The sequence below is a fragment of the Rhinolophus sinicus genome, chromosome 3 (genome assembly GCF_057876585.1).
Source record: "Rhinolophus sinicus isolate RSI-liver-muscle chromosome 3, RSI-T2T, whole genome shotgun sequence".
NCBI classification, from domain to species: domain Eukaryota; kingdom Metazoa; phylum Chordata; class Mammalia; order Chiroptera; family Rhinolophidae; genus Rhinolophus; species Rhinolophus sinicus.
The window spans coordinates 10,746,406-10,757,039 of record NC_142503.1 but is presented as its reverse complement, the minus strand read 5'-3'; the positions used below and the strand labels follow the sequence as shown (position 1 = coordinate 10,757,039).

Genomic DNA, 10,634 nt, shown 5'->3' with positions numbered 1-10,634 from the left:
CTTCATTTGATGCTCTGTTTTAAGGAAAAGGAAGATGCTGCAGGGTAGGGAGTACTTTTTTTCCCAGTCACTCTTCATCTACCCGTATTAGTAAAAACTAATAATAAAAGCTAATCCGTATTAGGTCCTTATTACTACCCAGGCTCTATTTTTTTTTTTTATCCCTCCCTTACCCAGCTGCCATGTCTCAAATAAAGCCACAGCCTCAGTTGTTTTCACAACTACTCTTTGCCGGGAGGAAGTGGGAACAAGTCAGATCCCAGACCTCCTCAACGCCATGTCTCCCCATTCACAATACAGACCAGGTAAAGGGCTTGGGCTGAGGTGTGTATGAGGTGGGTTTATTCTGCCTCCTCTTTCTGTACAGTCAGTGTGAAAACACCGCCTGTGGTAAGCACCGGGAGGCCCCAGGCCCTATTTTAAGCCTTTTGCAACTATTAGATCACTTAACTCTCACAACATCCCTATAGTAGTTTTCATAGAAGGGGAGACTGAGGGAACATGAGATTAAGTCCAAGGTCACATACTAGCAAATGGCAGAGCCAAGATTTGAACCCAGGATGTCTGGGTCCAGAGTCTATGTTTTTAATTTCATACATAATTTAATAGATATGAACCACAACTTCATATATATACATCTAATCAAGTAATTTTTGAGAAATACTTTAAATTTAACTAGTAATAATGACTATCTAATATACAAAATCCGTGTCTTAATATAGGAGTTGGTTGTAGAATAAAACACAAGGAAATTTGCAGACACAAGGAAATTTGCAGACAATAGAATATCTTCAAGCATTACAAAGTGCTACACTCAAGGGAGAAAAACATGAGCTTACATTATAAAGCCATAATTTGGGGAATTCTTTGACAAAATAACACTCCCCTCACCTGCCACAGAGGTACCACTCATCTTTGGACAGCTCTTGCCGAGTAGGGCTTCGTGGGCCACCGGATCAAACATATTAGTTCTGGAGAACACTGGCCAACATGTGTAAAAAGTAGGCCATCCTAACATCCATATAAATTGTGACTCTCCACACTTTCCATCTATAAAAAGATTTCCTGGATGAAGGAGAGAGAATGATAACAAAGGCCAGACAGAGAGGTGATCTTCGCTAAGAATTTTGCCTCAACGGTAGAGAACCTTTAAAACCAAAGTCAGGTGCACTGGTGCAGCCTGGCCTGCAGGTGGGTGCCTGGGAGCTCAGGATTCTGCTTCCATGTGTCTGGGTTTGGGACCCAATACCTGCATGTTTAAAAGGCTTTCATCCTGTTGATTTCTCTGCCCAAGATGTCTTAATCCATTCCAAAGCCTTCGGTTTCCTATTTGGTTTATACATCCAAAAGCAGACTCATATACAGAACTCTGGAACGCTCAGTGCTTGTGTTTAGCTCATTAAAAATCCTAACACATTAACAAGAGCGATGTTTCCATCCAGTGAGCATTTTGCCTACTCTTAATATAGAGATGCACTATGGAGCTAACCATTTCTAGAATGTACTTAAAAACCATGCAGTTTCTCTTGTCTCACCGCTGGCCTTGAGTTCTGTCTACGGCCCTTGACTGCTCACTCTGCTTGTTGAGTGAAGACCCTCTCAGGCCCCACCCGGGGCAAAGACCAAAGCAGGAGAGGAGAGTTAGCATTTTATTGGTCAATGGTGACATCATCCTTTAAATATCTGACTTTGGGGATTAGAGTAATTGAAAACATGCTTCCATTCTCTAAACACCACTGTAACACTGCTTGTCTCTCACATCTGTAAAACTTTTCTCCAACTACAATTGTCTGTGTATCAATGTTTTCTTGAATATAAGGTTTTATTCTGTCCTGTTCATAGGCAAGGAGAGTAGTCAGTAACTAACAGATTAATCAGTGTCTCCCCATTTTACAGAATGAAGCGTTTCTAATGTTGGTGGAGCACTTCATTACTTATAAAACTATATATTATATCAGTACATGTACTGTATCACGCATTATATCATGACATAGCCATTTTCTTTTTCACAGACTTGGAAGAAATATGAAAGATCTCTTAGTTCAAATCTTACACAATTTTTCATGTTATAAAATGAAAAGCAATTTTTAAAACTTCAAATCATAAGTTCATGATATCTTCTTTTGAAAAGAACTTGCATTTTTCGCTCGTGCTCTATCTTTTTCTCGTTCTCCATTAGGCTTTTAAAAATCTTGTCCACATATGTATACGATATATTGTATGTCCTTATTTTATCTGCTTTGACAGTTACTATGTCTGACTACTGTTCCTATAGACAGATGACCGATACGTATATATATATATACACAGATATATAGGTACATACATGAAGGGTGCCAAAAACATGTATACATATTTCAAGATAGGAAAAAACTGTATTAAAATTGTAATACTTGATATATACTGATAACAGAAGGTAAATACAAGTCATGTTTGACTTCTGCAATTACAAGAGGTGCTCAAAGTGGTTACCATCAGCCTCCAGACACTTCTGATGACGGCAAACATTGGTAGACTCCTGTGGCGAGCGTGTAACCTGTTCCAACACCTCAGCAGAAGTAGCAGGACGTGTTGCTGTGTGAGGCCTCCCGGATCTTCCCTTGTGCACGTACACCCAGCACCATGCATCTCAGACTTATCACGAATGCGTGCAATTGTTAGGCGTGTTGGAGGTTCTGTGCATGCTCACGCCTCCATTGTCCTTGTGCTTCCACAACGTTCTCGAATTTCAAATACCACTTCAAAATGGACCTGCGCTCCTTGAACGACAATTGTGCTTCTGCCATTTTCTTTGACTGTCCTGCCTGTCACATGGTGACACTAGCATTCATTTGATGAACGCCATCTTTTGAGTGAATGTCATACTACACATTGCTACCGTAATTCAATTCAACCTGGAAAAGTAATACGTAGATAACATCTCTTAAAATGTGTACACATTTTTTGGCACCCCCAGTATTTGTGCTGTATGTGTATTCATAGAACAGAGCCCAGAATACTGCGTTGTATAAGTATTTGCCATTCTTATGATGAAGACAAAGGAAGTACAAGGTGCTATGAAATTGCAGAGAAAATTATGTTTCAAGCGGACACCCGAAGATGGGATGGAGAGTGGGCAATCAAAGTGAGGGGTGATGGATGGGTGAAACAGAACATGCGAAATCTCTGAGGCAGGAAGGAGGAGCACAGTGTTTTACAGGAACAAAGGCAACTTCTTTGTGGCCAGAGCAACGTGTGAAGGGAAGAAGGAGAGGCAAGAATTGAAACAGGCGAGGTATCCAGAGGCCAAGGGTAGGACATAAAACACATGGTGTTTTCTTTTGCCGTTCACAATCTCTAAGATTGATATGACAGCCATAAAAGTGACTTTTGTTTATAAAATAATAGTAATTGATAAACCAGTAATTTCATAATTGTTATCTGGAACAATGTGTATATTATTTTAGAGAAACTTTGGTGGGTTCAAATGAACTCAATTTGTCTTTCTGGTTGGTTTCCAACATTTATAAATTAAACATAATAAACTTTAAGTTACTGGACAAAAAGAGAAAAACCAGCCCCTTCAGCATTTCACTTGCCTGCCACGGCCGAGGTGAGTGTGAGGGACCAGCCATACTTCTCAGGGTTTGCTCAGTTGCCGAGGGACAGTCCTGAGCCACAAGACAGCTGCCCATGATGCCAGCCGGGCAAACAGAAAAGCTATGGTTCATGTCAATTAACTTGTCCTCAGGCCTCATCTCTCTTTGGGAGTTCCTGAAGGTCAGCGTCATGGAACATACCTTCTCTCACTGACAGGAGCTAACCCAAGCTTAGGAACCCAGGGCTGTAAAGGGCAGAAGTCGTTTCACGGCATTTCACTAGTTGTAAAAGCCAGCTGAGATGCTCTCATGTCAGGCAGAGCAGCACCGGAGAGGCTGGCCTGGCTTCTTCCAAAGAGAGCTAAATTGCCTTCCACAGTCTTTTCCAAAGTTCCTGTTTTGACACAGTGGTAGCAACACACACTGAGCCATACCGCTGCCACGCGTGCTGCCTGTTTCACAGCCGGGCACTAGAAACATCAGTCATTCTCTCTCAGTATTGGGAGCCCATACTCTGCCTTCAAAACAATCAATGCTTTTGGTTTTCATAGCATCCCCATTGTGTAATCCCATCGGTTCAGCCCATCATTCTGGGTAGTTTGATTTCTATCAAACACACCTACAGTGATTTTCCCATTTTTGCTTTGAGAACAGTTGCTGACTTTTACTGAGACCATTGTAGGATTTTTTGTTGTGTTCTGATCATGAAAAATAATGCAACAAACATTATTTGCTCAGGGTTGGCATTTTGGCTGGATCAAGCCACACAAAGTTGGGTTGGGAGATGTAGGCTGTTAATTTTTGATAGTTTATGTAAAAACATTTTGTAATTGTCAAAGTGTTCTGCAAATAGTTATTTCTGTTACTCTCATTATGGCTATTCATCACCCCTTCCCCAGATTGAGGAAGATGTAATTACTGAGCTGTGAAATGATTTTCGTTCTTACAAGCTAACCTTGACTAACCAAATGTTGAAGGAAAAGACACACTCTTTATGTATTTGAAGAGGTGGGAGGCCTGCCCCTGAAAATGATAGATGTCATAGAGACTCCACAGCTTAAAAGAATTGTTTTCAGAATCTGAAGGAGGAGAAGATAATTAAAAGTTAAGGGGCCTATTCTGGTTACAGGAAAGCATCAGTAATCAACTTACAGAGGGCTTTTTATAATTACCACGTATCTGCCTCAGAGTGAGATGGAGAGCATACCCCATTGTGAAACACTAGTTGTCACCATAGATCAATGGAACAGAATAGGGAGCTCAGAAATAGATCCATCCCTATATAGTCATTTAATCTAAGACAATGGAAACAAAAATTTACGGTGGGGTAAAGACAGTCTGTTCAATAAATGGTGCTGGGAAACCTGGAGAGACACATGCAGAAAAATGAAGCTGGACCACCTTCTTACACCATATACAACAATAAATTCAAAATGGATTAATGACTTAAATGTAAGATCTGAAACCATAAAACTCCTAGAAGAAAATATAGGAAGTAATTTTGCAGACATTACTCTTAGTAATATTTTTACTGATATTTTCTGTCAGGCAAGGGAAGTAAGAGAAAAAATAAACGTAACGGATTACGTCAAACTAAAAAGTTTTTCACAGCAAAAGAAACCATCAATAAAACAAAAAGGCATTCTATTAAAGGAGAGAAGATATTTGTCAATGACACATTTGATAAGGGGTTAATATCCAAAATTTATAAAAAACGTATTCAACTTAATACCACAAAAACAAACAACCCAGTTAAAAAGTGGGCAGAGGACATGAAGAGACATTTTTCTAAAGAGGACATACAGCTGGCAAACAGACATATGAAAAAATGCTCAACCTCACTAATCATTAGAGAAATGCAAGTAGAAAGCACAATGAGATACCACCTCAATCCAGTTGGAATGGCTATCATCAGTAAGTCAACAAACAAGTGCTGGCACGGATGTGGAGAAAAGGGAACCTTTGTGAACTGTTGGTGGGATTGCAGATTGGTGCAGCCACTATGGAAATCAGTATGGAGGTATCTCAAAACACTGGAAACAGAACTACCTTATGACCCAGCAATTCCACTCCTGGGTATCTAGCCAGAGAAATTCAAAACACTAATTTGAAAAAATGTATGCACCCCAATGTTTACTGCAGCACTATTCACAATAGCGAAAATATAGAAACAACCAAAATGCCCATTGGAAGATGACTGGATTAAGAAACTGTGGTACATTTATACAATGGAGTATTACTTGGCCATAAAGAAGAATGAAATCTTACCATTTGCAATGATATGGATGGATCTAGAGAACATTATGCTAAGTGAAATAAGTCAGATGGAGAAAGACAAATATGATCTCACTTATATGTGGAATCTAAAGAAAAGAGTAAATGAATGAACTAATCAGAAACAGTCTCAGAGACATAGAGGAAAAACTGAGGAATGCTAGATGGGAGGAGGGTGGGAATAAGGGGGAAGGTGAGGGGATTAGAAAGCATAATCGGTAACCACAAGATGGCCACGGAGATACAAAAGTCAGTTTGGGGAATGTAATCAATAATGTTGTAAAGATTTTGTAGGGTATCCCATGGACACCTGTCTTATTAGGGAGACCATGTCATGGGCAGTGTAGATACCTGACCACTGCGCTGTACACCTGAAACTGAACCTGACTAATAATGAATGTCAACTATCATTTAATATATATATCTCACAGGATGTGGAGCACAGCATAGGGAATAGAGTCAGTGGAACTGTAACAGCTCTATATAATGTCAGAGGGAAGTAGAGTGGGGGAAGGGAGTGATCACTTTGTGAGGGGTATAAATGTCTGTTACATGTTTTGTACACCTGAAACTAATAATTAAAAAAAAGAAATACTAGTGGTCACTCACGTGAATATTACTGCTTACCTCTGCTGGTTTGAATTGGTGACAAGTAGGTAAACGAGGAAGGAGTTGAAGATGGTCAGTGAAGCTACTAGTAGGTGACCTCCTGGCTCTGAGACACGTTACATAGTCTCCTCCTTAGTATAGGAGGCCCTCTATTTCACTTTGGGGTTTTTGTGATGTTGATTACAGAATCATTTTTGATGATCTCAAGAGGACCCAAGGCGAAGAGAGTCAGAATTCATCACACACTTAAGACTTACAATGCAATCATTTTATATAACCAGATATTAAATTTGGCTGGAAAAGTTCAAGATGAAAGCCTCCATTTCCTGGCACTACAGCATCTGCACCCCATGTTTGCCATCTGTGCCCAAAGGCATATTTGTGTTGCTCACCACTCAGAGATGATTTGTTTTTGCCTTGGCTTTATAACGTGAAATGACAGCTGACCCGGCCTCTCCACAGTCATTCATCCCCTGGTGGAGCTGGGTGGGTCAGAATCACACAGATTGTGCTGCTTCAGTCCAGAGATGTCTGCTCTGCAGCCCTGATCCTCCAGCCCCCAGAAGAGCTTATTCTTAGTCCATATAAACCAAGGATGGTATCCACTCAAAATTTTGACTTTGAGTGGTGCTATGGACTGAATATTTCTATCTCCTGAAAATTTATATGTTGAAGCTCTAACTCCCAAAGTGACGATTTCAGAACGTGGGGCATATGAGAAATAATTAGGTTTAGATAAGGTCGTGAGGCTGGAGCCCCCAGGTGGAGCCCCCATCATGGGATGAATGTCCGTATAAGGAGAGACTAGGTTTCTCCCTCTCTCTGCCATGTGAAGACTCAGCGAGAAGGCATCATCTGCAAATCAGGAAGCAGGTTCTCCTCAGACACCAAGTTGGCTCGTACCTTGGTCTTGGCCCTCCCAGCCTCCAGAACTGTGAGAAATACGCTTGCTGTTTCAGTTACCCAGCCTATGGTACTCGTTATAGTAGCCTGAGGAAGAATTTTAGCAAGAGTCAGGATACTTCTTTTTTAAAATAAGAGGAGGCTGGATTGGAAATATTTTAGGCTCTGTTGGCCATCAGTCTACAAGGATGTATTGACTACAAACATACAATAAGATGGACCCTTAGTGCTAAGAGTGAAGGAGAAAAGAAAGAGGAGGAGCCTGGGTCTCTAACAGCCTAGAGCCCCTACCTCCCACTTTCATTTAAGAAAGAAATATACTTCTAGCAGGTTTAAGCTGTTGATATTATGAGTTTTAGGCTGCTTACTGCCTAACGTGTTTCTCACCAATACAGGTACCTAAACTATTGCTCACAATATTTTGAATGAAATTGATCCTATATGCTATCCTACTTTATTTTTTCCCCTTCACTCAGGATGGAGAAGAAAGGTAGACAGTATGGTGTTTCCAAGGAGAAGGTAGAGAATAGGACTAAGAATGACATTGGCATAATAAGAGCAAGATTGGTGCCCCATGTAAATCACACAGAGCTGGAAGTTACATGGCCCCATCCCAGCTCTGCCACAAGAGCATATTGATTTCTTGTCCCTAGTGGGTCATGTATCAGTCAGGGTTCTCGCTTGTAAGAAAGTAAAACACAAAACCAATTTAAAGAAACAAAACTTTTGGCTGATTAAAGCAGATAAGTATTTTATTGAGAAGACATGGTGTAGCTCTCAGTAAAACCAGGAAGGCCATTAAAAATGCAGCAACTAGGATCGTGCCAAATGATGGGACAAAACCAGGCAGGAGAAGACACCATTGGTGGCTCCAGAACTGACCCAGAATGTGGCCATTGTAACATCGAGTCTAGAGTTTATGAAAACATTGCTGTCACCTCTCACCACCAGAATGGAATCTCCCTGCTTCTTTACACCTCAAGCTCCCAATTCAAAATTTGGGATAAGTACATCTGATTGGTGGGGCCTTGGCCACATGCCATGCTTTGCTGAAAGAGAGGCTAAGAATGTAAAAGTCTGGGGTTTTCAGCATCAATAGTGAGAGTCAAGCTTTGCCTCTGTCCCACTGAGACTCATGAACTGAGGAATCATCCATTTGTAAGAAGGCTTAAGATGCTCAACAGCCAGAGATAGAGTGAGGCAGAGACAGAGAGACTGTCTACAAGACTCCATTTGCTCGTCTGCAAACTGAGAATGTTGAATTCAATGATCTTTGACATTGTTTTAGTTTTTCAGGTGTTCTGATTCTAGAGAAATACCACTTAGATGCTTATGCATATTATTATTATTTTTCTTTTTTTAGAAAATTAGTTTCAGGTGTATAAAACAATATAATAGCTAGACATTTATCATTTATATCCCTCACAAAGTGATAACCTCCCTCCCCCAATCTACTACCCCTCTGACATCGCATACAGCCATTGCATTTCCACTGTCTCTATTCCTAATGCTGTACTCCACTTCTTGTAAATATATATATATATATATATATATATATATTATGTGAGTTTATATATATATTATGCATATATATATGTGTATATATATATATATATATATATATATATATATATATATATATATATAAAATTGTAGTTGACATCATTTTTGTCCAGCTTCAGCTTCAGGTGTACAGTGCAGTGTTCAGGCATCTACATCATCCCTGAGGTGGTCTCCCTAATGAGACCAGTGTCCATCAGATACCCTACGAAATCTTTACAACATTGTTGATTACATTCCCCAAGTCAATTTGCTTATGTATATTATAAATCTGTTTCTTGTCATTTAAAAATTGTGGGAGGAAGCAGCACATAAAGTCTCGGCTTTCTGAGCTGCTTGGACCTGGCTACGAGTCTTGATGGCAAGTGGCTTCTATCATGTATGCTAACTTCTACTCTAAAACTCCTGTGCAGGAAGTAATTCAGAGAATGACCCTATATTCATCAGGAAAGAGAGTTGGGTCAATTCTCAGGGACTTCCACCCAGGGACAGAAATGGGGAGGGGTAGCAGCTGTGTGACCTATCTACCAATTCTAGTCTAAACTCAGAATAGGGTCCAGAGTCTCCCCTTTGCATATATGGTGCCCTTTCTCCCCAAAGAGGGAAACATAAGTGGGGACTCATCCCTTAGGAGATGTTCAGGTCATGGTTGAAAATAGCCCGGATGCGATGATTAATTTTCTGTATCAACTTGACTAGGCCATGATGTGTCCAGACATTTGGTCAAATATTATTCTGGGTGTGTCTGTGAGAATGTTTTTGGATAAGGTTAACATTTGGATCGGCATACTGAGGAAAGCAGATGGTCTCCCTAATGTGAGTAGCCCTCATCCAATCTATTGAAGACTGGAATAGAATAAAAAGGTTAAGAGAAACTGTTGCCTGGCTGACTCTTGAGCTGAGATGTTGGTCTTCTCTTGCCCTTGGACTAGCACTTACAATATTGGCTCTCTTGGTTCTCATGCATTTGGACTTATACTGGGATGACACACACTACACACTATTGTTCCAGGCAAGGGAAGTTGAATGAATAAAATCCACATTTAATATGAGGTGTACCTTTTTACATGAGAAGGCACTGGGGAGAGACAAGGACCAACCGAGGGCTGATTTTCAGCTGCCTGCCCAAAAGCAGAAGTTCTCTGTTGCCAGGGAACAAAGATGCCAGTGTTAGGGGCGGGGCCTGAGCTGCTCTGAGGGTTGTTACTCCTGAGAGCACTGCACAGTTTAACACTGCCACCAACTAAAGAGTGGCCTTGACAATGGTAGGACCGAATGTCTCAAGGGTCTTTAGAGAGTTTTTATTAGGTTGATGCAAAAGTAATTGCGGTTTTTGCAATTGTTTTTAACCTTTTAAACCACATTTACTTTTGCACCAACCTAATAGATTAGCCAAGAGTAACCTCACCCAAATGAAACTCAAATGGTCCTCACAAACTCTCAGTATTTATAGTCTAAATGTTCCCTTCCCCTAGTTGCTTCTCCACATGTTCTTATCAATAAGCTCCCAGCAGGTCCCCTCAGCCATTGAGCTGCTTACTGTTTATCAAGCACAATAGATGTAGATGATGACATCCCAACACAACTTACTTCATACTTACATCAAAACAACGTTTCTGGTTTTTTTTTTGTCTTTGTCATGAACAAGTGGATTAAAATAATTTTGCTTAAATCGTAAACAGATGGATTTGAAATCATATTAAATCTATA

General features: G+C 40.4%; 1 non-coding gene across 1 annotated transcript; it reads right to left on the bottom strand.

The window, feature by feature from the left end:
• Positions 1-275: 275 nt before the first annotated feature.
• LOC141570924 (small nucleolar RNA SNORA51) lies at positions 276-407 on the bottom strand. The gene has a single exon (XR_012495366.2). It is a non-coding gene; the product is annotated as a small nucleolar RNA SNORA51 (small nucleolar RNA).
• Positions 408-10,634: the final 10,227 nt, after the last annotated feature.